Here is a 13,083-nt window from a genome sequence, read left to right on the forward strand (position 1 = left end):
TTTCAATATTTTAATTTTACAATGAAACTGACAAAAGAGGTCAATAAGCTGTCTGAGGAAGAGTTAGGAAGAGCCTGGAATTCCTGGTTCCCAACACACTGGGCCACAGGGCTAACTTGATGACAATAAAACCCACACTATACCACAATGCTCTGTTCTTCCAGGCACCTGGCTTATCTCCCCTACTCACTTGCTGACCCCAAATTCTTCCACATGGTCCTCTAGAACTGCAGACTTTAACAAGCAAACCAAAGCAATCTGTATGTCTGTCCATCCATCCATCCACTTCACTTGGGTCTCTCTGCCATTTTGAGTGCTGTTGACTTGTACCTTCTTCTCATAGCACTTTTGCTCCCTGGACTTTGTGATCCTCACCTCAAGCTCCTAGTTTTCTCCCTGCCTCTCTATTGCTCTTACACTTCCTCTGCTAGAGAGTTCACCTCTGTCCAGCCCTTAGAACCCTGCCCAGGGTTCATCAGGGCTCAGTCCCAGGCCTTCATCCTGTCTAACTCTATGCTCTCCTAGGAGACCACCTCACTGTGGTGGCTTCATTATAGCTATTACAGCCCCATCTTCTTTTCAGAGCACCAGCCCCTACAAGCAACCCCCTGCTCAACACTTGGACATCTTACAGGCACTCAAATCCACCCAGACAAAGCTTGAATCTTGGCAGAGTTTTCTCAACTCAGAAAATGACACCACCGCCCATCTAGATGAAGAAGCAGCCATCGGGGAGTTTTCCTTGATTCCTCCCTATCTAAGCAATTACCCAAATCTTGTTAGTGTCTACTCTCCTTTGGCTTTACTGCTTTGTCTAGACCAACATCCTCCTAACTGTCGTTGCACTCCACTCCTGTCTCTCCTTACTCTTTCTTCACATTGCAGGCAGAATGACTTACCCAGAGTGCAGACTTGAATATACAACTCCGACTTAAAAAGGTCTCTTCAGATACCACCCGAACCTGTAACATGGAGTGTTTGGCCCTGTTTGGTCTAAACTCTGCCTATCTCTCCAACTTCTCCCTTTGTAGTTGGAACCAACCAGTAGCTTCTCTTGGACTCCCCAAATTGTTCTACCACCTTGCACTCTGTGGTCCATGTCATAATTATAATTATATAATTTGGGTGCATTTAATTGTTAAGCACCTCTCTCCAGCTAGACTGTGAGCTCTAAGAGAGAAGAGTGTGTCTGCCATAGTCACTACTCCAGTATCTATCCCTGTGCCATGCATCTAGTAGGAGATCATAATACACATCTACCTACTGCTAATGAACCCTGGCCCTAACCTAAGAGAAAGGACCATAGCCAGGTGAGTGGAATCCAGCACTGAGTTATTTCTCCAAAGTCACAGTGCTGATACGTTTCCAGCTGTACTAATTAATGGCACCATGGAGAGAATGCCCTTATTTTTTAATTCCAGGGCCTGGGCAGCCTTTGGCAGCTGTGAAGCACACAAGCTTAATTTCCTTGTTGGTTGCCAGCTGACATTGTAGCAGTTCCTGTACTAAAAACTCTTTGGCAGTCCTTGAAAGCATGTCAGTGGCTACTGGGAGTGCATTTAAAGGGAAGACACACACAGTAACAAAATACCAGTCTGAGGGCACAGAAACATCTTCAGATGTCAGCCTTGCCCCTCACAACATTCAAAGATCAAACAAAGTCCAAGTTACATTTATTTAAATCAAGGGATGTGGACTCAAGATTATTTTGACATGGAATTAAAGAAACAGGATACATTTATTTATTAATTTATACTCGGGTTCTTAACTTCTAATGTGTGTCTTTAAAAATGCTTTTTTAGCTTTCTAAATTATGGAAGTAAGTAAAACTGGAAAAACAAAACTCAGTCAATAAGTGCAAAAATTTATCTCCCTTTTTTTCCCCTCCCCCAATCCCAAATCTGGGTAACTGTGGCTAACAGCTGGTGTGCATCCCTTCCAGATGTCTTTTCTGTGACTATAAAAAAAAAAATCCAACTTGGTTTTGGGGGCTTCACTTCGCAGTCCTAGGAGAATCATGTGATCAACATAAAAGCAGAATGGTCGTAAGACTACAAATTGTATTTCCAGATCCACTGACTCAGAACTCCTGGTTTTAAAGGGCCATACCCACGTGGCTCTGCGCATCCAGCAACAACTTGCGCTTCTTTGGCTCGGAGTTTGGTTAAGACTAAGTGCCTTCCAAACAAACAAACAAACAAAAAGCAAATAGTCAGGGGCGGAGAGTTCCTAATTCCTCAGTGTGATTATCTGGAGGGGATCATTTTCAACTTGCAGAGGTAAGGATTCAGAAAAGGAGACGCTTGCAGGTGCGCCTAGGGAGGGGCTTGCCTCCCCGCTGACCTGGGCCTTTCAAAATTGGGCAAGTTCTCTGTCTGGTCGAACTGGGTTTTACCTGAGACCCCAAAGTGGTGTCAACACTTGGCCTGCAGTGCTCTGGCGAGCTGGCAGGGGCGCTGGGCTAGGAGGGAGCCTCGGTGGTCCCGGGAAATCCCACTCGTGGGTGTTGTTGGCTCCGAGCCTCCACCCCGCCTGCAAAGCCCAGCACTGTCGCGAGGGGTCAGTGTTCAGCTATTCGGCCGCACCTAGATAGCAGCTCTGTCTCTGTGGCCGCTGCGCGGGTTCGCAGCCTAGCGCCCCTGCACCTTGCATTTCCGGCTTCCTGACTCACGAAAGGGACTCGAGGAAACCCTTGGCATTCACCACGGGGAAAACCAAGATCCCCTCACCTCTCATGTCTTAGACGTCTTCATAAACCCAAGGATCTGGTTAGCAGTGCCAAATAGGACACTGCACTAGGCCTTGGGCAGCTAAGAAGTGCCTGCGGGTACTGGGGTGGGGGAGGGCAGGAAGAAAAGGTCAGGTCCCACTTTGGTCTTCCCACGGTGGAACCATTTCTCATCGGCCCCAGCACTGGAGGGGCGGCCGGGATCCAGTCTGAGTCCAGTCACACACTGGCTTTGGCCACCAAAGGTCACTGGAGTCCTTACCAAGCGACGCACTTTCTCTCCCAGCGACTGTAAAGAGGGGACAACCGTAGTGCATGGATTTGGACCTGAGTTACAAGTTTTTTAGAGTTTCCAGCCGCTCTGCTTTCCAGGGGGTCTGCTTCCCCGGCTGCGTGCCTTTGGCGCTCTCGTTCCCAGTTTAACCCTTTGCTTTCCAGCCGCGGAGGTAGGAAGGTCCCTGGAACCACGCTGACCGGGAAACCTGGGCGGGTCCCGGGAGCCGACTGGCTGGCTGGCGCGAGCCCGGCCTTCCCAAAACTTGGGGCGTGGGGTGGGCGGACAGCAGTGCCGGGCGGTGACGTGAGGGGCGGTGCCGCGCCTGATTGGTGCGCCGGGCGGGGGCGGGCCGGGGCGGGCACCCCGAGGCGGCGGCGGCGGCGGCGCCGGGAGCCCGAGCCGGCAGTGAGGCGTAGCAGCAGCGTCGGCAACAAGTGCCGGAGGGGAGCCGAAGCCTTCCCCCCGCCGACCCGGCCGCGCCGCCAGTCCCGGGCGCCGCGCATGGAGCGTGAGGGGCGACGGTCGCCGGGTTGAGCCGCGCGGAGCGGCCGGGACGTGGATGCGGCCGGGATCTCTCGCCCCAGCCGCCCCCCCTCCCCCCGAGCTGGAGCTGCTCCAGGACAAGGTAGGGCCCTGGTGGGTGGGCACCGCCACCTCCTCTTCACTCGGCTCTCCCCCGATTCCCCAGCACCACCACGGAACCCCTTCTCTCCCTCCACCCCCTTCGCCAGTTCCGGCTCGGTCACAGCGAAGGAAACCGCTCCGAGGTGGTTCCCCCACCTTCTCCCCCTACCCCGGGCCTCCGCACCTTCTGACCCTAGAGGAAGAGAATAACGAACCCCTCAGCTGCGGGTATTGGGAGCCTCTTGCCCCATCCTACACCCATCCCCTGGGCGGGGAGGGGCTGGGGACATTTCTCCCTCTCCGCTGCACCCCAACTTCCGGGGGATCCCGCGCCGGGGTGATGCAGGATTTGGGAAGGGGTGTCTACGGCTCGGTGTCCTCATTTGGGGCGCACGGGCGAGTGGGGGATCTGGCCGTGTGTGGTTTGTCGCCTGCACCCCCGCACCCCACCCTCGCACTGCGCCGGTCTCCGGTGCCGCATGGGAGATCAGGTGTTTTGTGAGCCAGAGAGTCTCTGGCGGCCAGCCGCTCCCCACCCCCAGCCTCTTGCACTGCCACCTCTGGGTCCCCAAAGATTGGTTTCTGTGAAACTTAGATAGAACCTTTCGATTTGACCTCTAGAAAAATATTCCACGCTGCGGGTGTTGAATGATTAACCCGGCTGCTTGCCCGAGACCCGGGGAGGGTGGGGGCTGGCAGGCCCGGAGCGCATAGGGCCGGTCTGTGCGGAACACTGCGCGGGAAGGTGGGCGTGGGGGCCCTGCGGGGCCGCGACGCAGGTCTGGCGGCTGCGGAATCGCGGGCGGACCCTGCGGGAGGCAGTAAAACAGAACCACCTTGTGAATTTCCTGGCTGCAGTATTTTACACTGTGGGCTAGGGAGCCACTGAACTCCGTCTCTCATCGAGGGGAGGAGCAGACGTGAGACATCTCACGAGTGACAGCGTGAAATCTCATCTTTAAAAATAATGCATACATTTCTAACCTAGGTTGATCAGAGAGCAGGCTCTCTCCTGCCTAAAGCATAGGGGAGTGGCTATCCCCAGTGGCTGCCTCAACCTCCCCAGCTTGTAGACTAATTGTTCAGGACAATTAAGCCGTATTTTCCTGTCCCTCCCTTGGAGCCTAGCTGTTCAAATTGCGAAGCCAGTTGGTGAATATGGGCTTCTACTTGTTGTAACAAATTCTTTCACGGTAATTATTTGTGCCTCAGGAGGTGATGGGATGGTTAACGAGGTGGCCACAGGTCCGGGACAAGGACTAGGAAGGCGGGGACCTATCGGGGGCTCCCGTTCAATCTCAGGGTCTCGCCCACGTGGATCTGACAGCTGACCCAAAGAGAGGACTGATAGGGCAGGGCAGTCACTTCCCACTGCCTTAGCTACCGCTTCTGTTTGTCTTTGAATTTAGCTCGGTAGAATTGAGAGTTTTGTAGCCACAGTCCGTGTGATCATAAACCACATTAGATTTGAAGACAGCAGCCCTGTGAAGTCGGCTTGACTAGCTTGAGCAACCCTTTTCTACCTTTCCCAGCTTTTATAAACGTCGTTATCATTAGATCAGAGTTGAAAATCCTTTTTCCATGTGGAACATTGCTTTTCCCCTTGGGGCCCTCCCTGCAGCACGAACTCACTGCTGTTAATTTAGTTTTTTGGGGGCAGATGGCCTTTGTCTCATGAAAAGCCTAATTCTCCACTAAATTTTAGTTCCCACTCTCACTTTTCTGTAGTCTTAATCTTGTCACATTCTGTTCAGTGACAGGGGACAAGTTATTTTTCATCTGAGCCTCATTTCTCATATTTGGTTTTGGGGCTGATAATATCTGCTCTACAAGATTATTTTTGAGGACAAATAGGATTATTATCCCATGGGAGTTAAGAGTGCTTAATGAGGGGGTAGTCATTACTGTAATCAATATTGAAATTCCTCCTGGCACCAACTTCCCCTCACCCAAAACAGTAACCCTGTGGGAACATTCAGATTTGGGAGATGCAGATAGTGAGGTTTTAAAAGCTAAGGAATTGAACCCCCTTCCCACCAAAACAAAACAAAAAATAAAATCCAAGGAATTAAGTAGACCCTGAGGAAATTAAATATAACTTGCTTGTAAAAAATTATTGATTTTTTTCTGGGCTTTCTGAAGGAGGGCTGGGTATATAGATGGCTTATAATTTTGAAGGTTTCCTTATTTAAAAATTACTTTGATCTTTCTAATTCTAATAAACTACAGTTATGCTAAAAATGGAAGAATGAAACTGATAATTCATGGTTGATTTTTCAGTGTGTTGCTTGTTCAAAAGTGTGGTTTTTGTGTGTGTGTGTGTGTGTGTGGGACTGGAGTTTGAACTCAGGGCTTCTGTGTAGGTTCTCTACCAGTTGAGCCAAACCTCCACTCCATTTTGCTCTGGTTATTTTTGGAGATGGGGGGCGGTCTCACAAACTATTTGTCTGAATTGGCCTCATCCGCTGATCTTGGCCTTCCAAGGAGCTAGGATTACAGGCATGAGCCACCAGTGAGATGTGTGTGTGTGTGTGTGTGTGTGTGTGTGTGTGTGTGTGTGTGTGTGTGTGTTTAACGAGTTATATTAAGGATCATGTGGGCCCCCCCCAAAAAAATATTATTAATCATTTATCTTTCCATGATGCATTGGTATAAAGCTGAGATAGAAATGTGTGGGGCTTTTCAGTTGATGAAGGGATTAAGAGAATAAGGGATGAAGATGAATCATTTGTTTCTCAAAGAAAAAGCTTTTAATGTTTTCTAGTAATGTTGGTTTTTTTTTTATAAACTCTTTAGTTTTAGCTTTTGTTTTTTTGGACAGTGTTATTGAACAGACTGTTCATACTTTAAAAATGGACTAAATGCAATTGGGCACTTTTATAAATATTAAGATCTTACAACTGGGATAATAGTTGGTTATGTAATCGATTGTTGCACATCTGATGATGATGCATAAATTACCAACACTTAGTTTTTCCTAAAGGCCTTTTGGTCTTTTTGATTCAGGGAAACTAAAGTCATGTTGATTAGTTCCCTGGTATTTTTTGGTGTGTACAGAAAATTAAAACAGGCTCTGGTCATTTGAAACAGGTAAAATTTCCTGTCTGTAATCGAAAGTATGCAGTAAAAAAAGACAGCACACCCTCAACAGGTGTGGATCCAGCTGTCTGTCCCTCCCTCCTCCCTGCAAGGTGCTGTAGCTGTTAGGAGGCACTTGCCAAATATGTCTCCAAATTGTAGGATGCATATAGCCCTCTCTCTGGAGAGGCAATTACTGTTTGGATAGAGGTGCGAGCATGTGTGGGGTAAGGCTTTGAGAGAACTGATGTAATGATTTCATCATCATCCACTGGTGAAGTTTTGTCAGCCAGCACAGAGCTTCAGTGAGAATTTAGGATTGCGTAGAGAATTTGTTACTAGGGTATTTGTAGCACAATTACTGCTGGAAAATATTTGTACTGATTTTTGCTTTGTTACAACTCGGAGGCTTTTGCACTTACTGTTTTATGCCCTTTGCTCAGCAGCTTTTGTCTCCTTGGTCTGGCATAATCATTGTAGCAAAATCCAAATTTTTGGGAGAGTCAGCATTATTGATAAAAGTATAACATATATTTTGGAATATTTGTCTAATTTTAGCTTTCTGCATTTCCCTAGATAAGTCTAAGAACTTTGTTAAAAACGGTCCCTTAGAGCAGGGTTTAATTTTGTTTTTTTCCTCATGTGGCTATAAAGGGGAAATTCCCAGTAGCCAGGAAATCAATACTTTCTGCTTTTCATTCTGTGACATTTTAAACCAGGTTCATTGTTCAGATGTCTTTACTCGGATGTGATTAGGATGTACATTGCTTACCAGGATGTTTTTAAAAACTGATTATCCAAGGCAATCAATTCTAGATTGTGGCTAGGTTCTGTCAGTCGTGGTGAGGTGGCTTAGTGGTTAAGAGCTCTAAGGTTAAGAGCTGAGGATTTTTTCACTTGAAGTGTAACATACAGTTTTTTATGTGCAAAGTGAGCTAATAGTGTGAGCCCACGTATGTGTTTGTACCTCCCAGATCAAGAAGTAAACACTTTTACTACTCCAGAAGGTTCCTGTGTTCCTATTTAGTCAGTGTCCACACCCCACAAGGAATTGTTACTCTTACATCATGATAGATGTTCTGTTGTTACTGTAGATTGGTTTTGCCTGTTCTCTGACTTCATATAATCACAGGATCACACAGTGTGTAGTGTTTTGTGAAACAGATTTGGATTCAAATTCTATTTTTGCCACTTGCCGTGTGACCCAAGGACAAGTTACTTGACTTCTCTGAGCCTTAATTTTCTCATTGTAAAATGGAGGAGATAAAGCCTTTCTCAAAGATTTGCTGGGAAAATTAATGTAAATGATACACCTAAAACACCTATCTTGTGGCTGACATGAAGTTTCTTCTTCCCCCTTTTATTTCATTAAAAAGGTGATAACTAAAGCAACTATATTTTCCCTGTTTAAGCTATTTCATTATAAAAGTTGTATAGTTCTTTTATTTAAAAGTAGAAATCAAATTTGTTGACTCAACATTTGTTGATCTGTGCATTTAGCTTAAATAAGATGTATTCTTGGCTGATAGGTGATCTCTTAATAAACTGAGTTGACTTTCCCTCTCTAGCGATAGTCATCAAAATGGCCCACACAGTGCTGCTTGGTCACCTTTGTGATAGGAGCTAGGGTGCTGAAGGGCCCAGTAATGACATTTTCTTTTTTTTTTTTTTAGTGGCACTGGGGTTTGAACTCAGGACCATCATGCTTCTAGGCAGGTGCTCTTACTGCTTGAGCCATTCCACCAGCCCCGAAGGGCACAGTAATGAGAGCTGCTTTGCATCTCCTTCTCAGAAGCACTTGGAAGAGTTTAGGTGAGAGACATGAGTGAGTGCCCAAGATACGCAAAACAACACTCACTGCTTTATGCTGGGTGAGATAATTATTTCAGAAGTGAGCACAGCTCCGATTGTTTTAATTTCGTACTTCAGACAAGCCATTTAAACCGTCTTCACCTTCTGTAATCTCACTCTGTAAGTGGTATTATGTAGCCAGTACTCTGGTCCCCAGTGTGTTGATTGGATACTTTTTACTTTTGGATTCATTCTTTCAATGTAATGTGGGTGATACTTTGGCATTCTTTCTAAAAGGCTTTTTTTTTTTCTTATAAGATATTTATGTAGAAACAATATTTAGGATAGGGTAAAGGAAATTAAAATTCATTCCACCCTGATGTAATACTGTGGCTACTGCAAGCAACTATTTGGATTCTTCTAGATGACCTTTCTCTGCATTCGTAGACTTCTAGAATGACCTTAGGAAACACATTGCTAGTACATGAGGCAAATTTGACACAGTGTGAGCCTGCTTGGAGGTGCTGGCAGAGAGGACAAGAGTCTTTGAAGGCCTTGGTTCAAGTCTGTCTACTCTGGCTCCTCCTTAAGGCTGTCCCTTTTGTCAGGAGTGCTGGGGACACAGATGATAAATGGCAGAAAGGGAATGCTTGTTCTTGATCCCTCCTCCCCCCATTAAGGCCTCAGAATGATGGTTAGTGAAATGGGTAGCTTGCACACAAGTCAACATGCGCTGATTGAGCACTGTGTACATGCCTAGCCCTGTGTGCTGCCCTGTGTGTATGGGTAGGGGGTCAGGCGCCATTCTGAGTTTTACCCTCTTGGAGTTGCAGTTTGGTGGGCACTAATGGGACTTGGTAAGGGCTCCAGTAGAGGTAGGAGCAATGTGTTGGGGACAGCCATAAGATTTCCTGAGGAAGTAGCACTTGGGGCATCTGATAGTTGGGAGACAGTGAGGAGCTATTGAAAGTTCTCGCCATGGGATGGCTGTGGTGACCTGTTTGGTCAGGCACACATTGAGAAAGATGAACTTGAGCCAGAGAGGCAGGTTAGAATCTGGGCTGGTCAGGGGGTCATTTCATGGACTGTGACATGACTGGCTGCCTCCCATTTACCACCTACTCCCCAGTCTGTCCTTAGAAAGAAGCTGAAGTGATCCTTCAAAAACTTTTATTACTGGAGCTCACTTCTCTCTTTGGACTCCTTCACTGGTTCCCTGTCTTCCTCAGAATAAAGGCAGAGTTCCCAGGTCACCTCCAGGACATTGGTGATCTGCACTCTCCCACCCCCCTTGCTTCTCCATTGGCCAGTCTCCTGCCTTTGGCTGTTGTACCAGCACCCCCTCTGCCCAGGGTTAGTCCCAGCCTACTCTCTGAAGGTTCTGCTAACACAGACTTTTCCTTACTCCCTCATCTGTGCCCTGTTTTTCACCTAAGCACTTACCAACCTTAAATAAACCTTAAAATAAAGTCATGTAACTTTATTTTTTTGTTGTCTGTTTTAGACACCACTTGCTTTAAGTAGTTGCTGTTGATAGCTGTTAAATTAGACTCAGTAGGGGGATAACTGGGGGCCCCCAGACAGAGCAGGAAGGGTTACTCAGGATTAAAGTATGTGTTTTATTTGAAAGAGGTGGGAGATAAAATTACTCATGGTGGGTAGAATGGCATTTGGAAACCAATTAAGGAAATCTGGGAGGGGGTAAGTTATACACACAGGTCCATTGGAGCGGCTTTTACCACATGGGATATTGGAGCCTATGCTGGTATCTTAAGTGTCCAGGGGACAGCAGTGTGGGGTGAGGGAATAAGCACTGCTGAGGGTCCATTTTAGGGGATTGGGCCAGGAACCAAAACTTCAAGAAGCAAGAGAATCAGGAGGTGTTAGCTTGGGGTGGGTGGAGGTTGGGGCCAGCAATGTTGTGTACCCTGAAAGTCAGAGTTCGAGGACTATGAAGACCTCAGAGGTGAAGGAGAGTGGGAAGGACAAGGGGAGACAAGGGGCACTTGCAGCAGCCACTATATAGGAGAGCTGGGGAGGAGAAAGTAGAGGTTACTGTTTGTACAAGACCCCAAGGGAGCAACAAGGGCTGTCACTGGAGTAGGAGTTCTGGGAGAGTGACCCTGGGCCTGGTGACTGGTGAATTGAATATCTGTAGAAAGAGGTTTTAGTTCCAGGGCTGACATCAGATATTTTGGTAACCATGTCAACTTGTTAAGCGTCTCTCCCACCCTTCCCTCAAAGTAGGATAAAACCTGCATGGCCACTTTCACAGGTGCGTTCTGTGTCCATCTAAGTCATGAACAGGAAGATAAGTGTTAACACTCTAGCAAGGTATTTCTGCGAACCACAAACTTCCACAGCTTGTAATTTGTGCTTCACAATTTCTTAATCATTTATTTTCTTTGAAAAGCACTTACTATCTAAATGCTTCTACAAAAAGTGCTTTTTGTTTTTTTCATTCCTGCTCAGGGAGTAACACAACTGCGTATTTTTTTTTTAAACAAAAACAAAATATATTTGTCTTAACACTAAAGAGCCCAAGTGGGTTTGTTACTAATGTCTCCCTTTCTAAATACAGTCGGCTCTCCATATCTGAGCGTTCTTCATCAGAGGATGGAACATATTCAGAAAGAAAACACAGTGCGACAGTAAAAATACTACAAGTTAAACAATACAGTGTGTCAGCTACTTGGGTAGCATTTGCATCGTGTTAGGTATTGTGGCTCTATGCAAATACCGTGTCATCGTATTTAAAGGACTTCAGCATCCCAGGGCTTTGGTGTCCCAAGGGGTCCTGGAACCAATCCGTCCTGGATACCAAGGAACACTGTATTTGACATTTGAAACTAATGAGACTTATTTTTAAAATAATTTTAAAATTTATTATTTTATGGTTGAACTTGAAGCTTATTTATAAGGAACTTTTGTGCCTTTTATTCTTTAAATGAGATGCAGCCATTTTACTTCTCTTTACCACATAAGGAATTATTTTCTCCAAATGAACTTAAAATATCCCTCATGAATACTCCTATTTTTAACTGAATGTTTCTCTTTTGAATTTTTGTTCCTCAAGGTTCTGATGGATCAAAACACATTCTTTATAACGCAAATTTTCAAACAAGTGCAGACACAGAGAATGGGGTGGTGAAGTCTCAGGTGGCCATCAGGGATAGGATGACTTGCTTTCTTCACTCTTCTCCCACTTACGACCAGGTAGCCATCCTGACACCATCCTGAAGGGAGAGGCAGGTGCTCCTGGTAGAACTGGCACCATCACTTTAAAGACCCAGGAGGCTGGAAGAGCCCAGAATCACATAGGGAGAGTAAACAGAGGTGAAGAGGCGGCAGCTTGAGGCATGAGGATGGCTTGCTGTGTCCTTGCTGGTTCCACGTCTGTGATGCCTACTGTATGTGACAGTAGCATTCATCGACATTCTGAAAACTCAGGTGATTTGAATCCCTTGTTAAAAGAGTCCAGATTTCCCAGCTGCTCAGCAGTGTGCCCATATATTGAGCAAACACCACCATCTCTTTTATTTTGGCAACACACATTTTTCTCTGGCAAGTGGCCAGAGAAAGCTATGTTACTATTTTACCTCTTCAAACATGTAGCCATAAGTCTTGGTTGAATGACTGAATGACTCCTCCGCCCTCCTTTAATGGGCCATTTGGATGAATGGCCAAAATGTCACTTTTGAGGAGATGTATTTTAAATCCCTTGTGGTTTATTTTAATACTAAAAAAAAAAACAAAACAAAACTGAGCAACAACAGTCCTCAAACATCTACCAGTAACTGGTTGAAATTTAACCAATATTTGAGAAAGGGAGAAGAGGCAGGAAAGGAATCAGAGATGGGATCAGATAAAGGAAGCCATTTGGCTTATTTGTGTCACATCAGGGTCACATGTCCCTAGGAAGGTTTTCTGAGAGGAGTATGGCTTCTGACCTCTGTGTGTGAGGAATGGCGCCTGGCGTTTGGGGGTGGGATGCACAGGGTTCAGGACTGGCTCTCAGCGTCCATGTAACCATTCTGGTTGGGAAGCACTGCTAGTGGCAAGGGTGGATGCAGGTGAGTATATTTTTGTACTCCTTTAGAGGGACCCTGCTTTGGGGAGATCCTGAGTACTTGGAGGAGAGGATTATACAGTGCCCTGGGGAAATCACTGCTCAGAGAGGGAGGAGGCAGTCTTCAAGGACGGGAGTGTGGGACTGAGAAGTGAGAGAAAGGATGTTTCAGGCTGAGAAGTAGTGTGGATGGGGAAGGCAGCAGTTGTTTTAAGGGGCCCTCGTGTGTGGGAGGCCTCCAGGAAGTGGCTTGAGGATAGCATGTTTGGATCTAGGGTCAGATTTTGGGAAGAGCTTAGTGAGGACAGGGATGTCCATTTTCCCTCCAGCCCCACACCAACCTGGCTGCCCCATACTGGGGGTGAGGAGTACCTGGCTTCGCAGCTCCTGCCTCCTCCCTCTATGCTGTGGGAACCTTGGCTAAGTTCCCGATCCTGGGGGCCAGCTTTTTTCTCTGTAAAGTGGGAGATCTTGGTAGCCACTTCCTAGGACTGTGGCCCCTCTGTCACATCGACG

At 46.7% G+C, this 13,083-nt stretch overlaps 1 protein-coding gene across 4 annotated transcripts in view; it reads left to right on the forward strand.

Moving 5' to 3' along the window:
* The window catches only part of B3gnt2 (UDP-GlcNAc:betaGal beta-1,3-N-acetylglucosaminyltransferase 2), a 177,247-nt gene that overhangs the window by 145,545 nt on the left and 18,619 nt on the right, over positions 1–13,083 (forward strand). The window contains exons 1-2 of one of the 4 annotated variants that reach the window (XM_074049822.1): positions 3,390–3,630; positions 8,381–8,519. The exons of 1 other annotated variant lie outside the window; for it this stretch is intronic. The gene's annotated coding sequence lies outside the window, so the exon portion shown is untranslated. Of the gene's footprint in view, positions 1–3,389; positions 3,631–8,380; positions 8,520–11,924; positions 11,949–13,083 lie in introns of those variants that run through there. 2 more of the 4 variants (XM_074049821.1, XM_074049824.1) reach the window with 2 other exon arrangements.

The sequence above is a fragment of the Castor canadensis genome, chromosome 12, assembly GCF_047511655.1.
Source record: "Castor canadensis chromosome 12, mCasCan1.hap1v2, whole genome shotgun sequence".
Lineage (NCBI taxonomy): Eukaryota > Metazoa > Chordata > Mammalia > Rodentia > Castoridae > Castor > Castor canadensis.